This window comes from Triturus cristatus, chromosome 5_2, assembly GCF_964204655.1.
Source record: "Triturus cristatus chromosome 5_2, aTriCri1.1, whole genome shotgun sequence".
Classification (NCBI taxonomy): domain Eukaryota; kingdom Metazoa; phylum Chordata; class Amphibia; order Caudata; family Salamandridae; genus Triturus; species Triturus cristatus.
In genome coordinates, this window is record NC_140588.1 from 603,984,237 (window position 1) to 603,986,598 (window position 2,362).

Here is a 2,362-nt window from a genome sequence, read left to right on the forward strand (position 1 = left end):
ACCCGGGCCCCTGGGGGCCCCAGCGGGCGGGCCCCGGGTCTGCCTTCCCCTGATTCAGAATCGCCAAACATCACTTCGGTCCGACTGACCCTCTCCCTAGTAATCCGGAGGAAAATTACCCCCCTTTCTTGTAATCCGTGCGCACGAGGTGATAGAGGGGACCCTAGGCGCGAATGTACACGACCTCCTGGAGCCCTCGCTGGGATCCGGGAGGCAAATGGACCCACATCGAGACTTCCAGGCAAGCTCGGCCATCTGGTCGCGCACAATGCTTTCCTATGGGGCGACCAGATGGCCGAGCTTGCCTGGAAGTCTCGAAGGGGGTCCCTTTGCCTCCCGGATCCCAGCGAGGGCTCCAGGAGGTCGGGTACATTCGTGCCTAGGGTCCCCTCTGTCTGAAGGGACGTGCGCGACCAGATGGCCGAAGGGGCTTGCGCGACCAGATGGCCGAGGGGACAGGCGCGACCAGATGGCCGAGGGGAAAGGGAAGGGGAAGCCTCCCCGGGCCCTCCGGACCCCGCCCCGGGCACCATGCCGCATGGCAGGACCCCGGACGGAGCCCGGGGCGGGGAGGCCGCCCTCCCTGGGGGCCCCCAGGGGCCAATGAACCCAGACGAGCCTGGGGAGGCTCCCCGGACACAACGGAACCCCGCCCCGGGCCTTTGGCAGTGCCGCAGGCCGGGGGACGGGGCCCGGGGCCGGAGACCCCGACCCGGGGCCCGGCCGGGCCCCTGGACCCAGCCGGGGCTCCCGGGACCGCAGGCGCAGGGGAAGCCTCCCCGGGCCCTCCGGACCCCGTCCTGGGCACCCTGCCGCGCGGCAGGACCCGGGACGGAGCCCGGGGCGGGGAGGCCGCCCTCCCTGGGGCCCCCAGGGGCCAATGAACCCAGCCAGGCCTGGGGAGGCTCCCCGGACACAACGGAACCCCGTCCCGGGCCTTTGGCAGTGCCGCAGGCCGGGGGACGGGGTCCGGGGCCGGAGACCCGGACCCGGGGCCCGGCCGGGCCCCTGGACCCAGCCGGGGCACCCGGGACCGCAGGCGCAGGGGAAGCCTCCCCGGGCCCTCCGGACCCCGTCCCGGGCACCCTGCTGCGCGGCAGGACCCGGGACGGAGCCCGGGGCGGGGAGGCCGCCCTCCCCGGGGCCCCCAGGGGCCAATGAACCCAGACAGGACTGGGGAGGCTCCCCGGACACAACGGAACCCCGTCCCAGGCCTTTGGCAGTGCCGCAGGCCGGGGGACGGGGCCCAGGGCCGGAGACCCCGACCCAGGGCCCGGCCGGGCCCCTGGACCCAGCCGGGGCTCCCGGGACCGCAGGCGCAGGGGAAGCCTCCCCGGGCCCTCCGGACCCCGTCACGGGCACCCTGCCGCGCGGCAGGACCCGGGACGGAGCCCGGGGCGGGGAGGCCGCCCTCCCCGGGGCCCCCAGGGGCCAATGAACCCAGACAGGCCTGGGGAGGCTCCCCGGACACAACGGAACCCCGTCCCAGGCCTTTGGCAGTGCCGCAGGCTGGGGGACGGGGCCCAGGGCCAGAGACCCCGACCCGGGGCCTGGCCGGGCCCCTGGACCCAGCCGGGGCTCCAGGGACCGCAGGCGCAGGGGAAGCCTCCCCGGGCCCTCCGGACCCCGTCCCGGGCACCCTGCTGCGCGGCAGGACCCGGGACGGAGCCCGGGGTGGGGAGGCCGCTCTCCCCGGGGCCCCCAGGGGCCAATGAACCCAGACAGGCCTGGGGAGGCTCCCCGGACACAACGGAACCCCGTCCCAGGCCTTTGGCAGTGCCGCAGGCCGGGGGACGGGGCCCAGGGCCGGAGACCCCGACCCAGGGCCCGGCCGGGCCCCTGGACCCAGCCGGGGCTCCCGGGACCGCAGGCGCAGGGGAAGCCTCCCCGGGCCCTCCGGACACCGTCTTGGGCACCCTGCCGCGCGGCAGGACCCGGGACGGAGCCCGGGGCGGGGAGGCCGCCCTCCCCGGGGCCCCCAGGGGCCAATGAACCCAGACAGGCCTGGGGAGGCTCCCCGGACACAACGGAACCCCGTCCCAGGCCTTTGGCAGTGCCGCAGGCCGGGGGATGGGGCCCAGGGCCAGAGACCCCGACCCAGGGCCCGGCCGGGCCCCTGGACCCAGCCGGGGCTCCCGGGACCGCAGGCGCAGGGGAAGCCTCCCCGGGCCCTCCGGACCCCGTCCCGGGCACCCTGCCATACGGCAGGACCCGGGACGGAGCCCGGGGCAGGGAGGCCGCCCTCCCGGGGCCCCCAGGGGCCAATGAACCCAGACAGGCCAGGGGAGGCTCCCCGGACACAACGGAACCCCGTCCCAGGCCTTTGGCAGTGCCGCAGGCCAGGGTACGGGGCCCAGGGCCC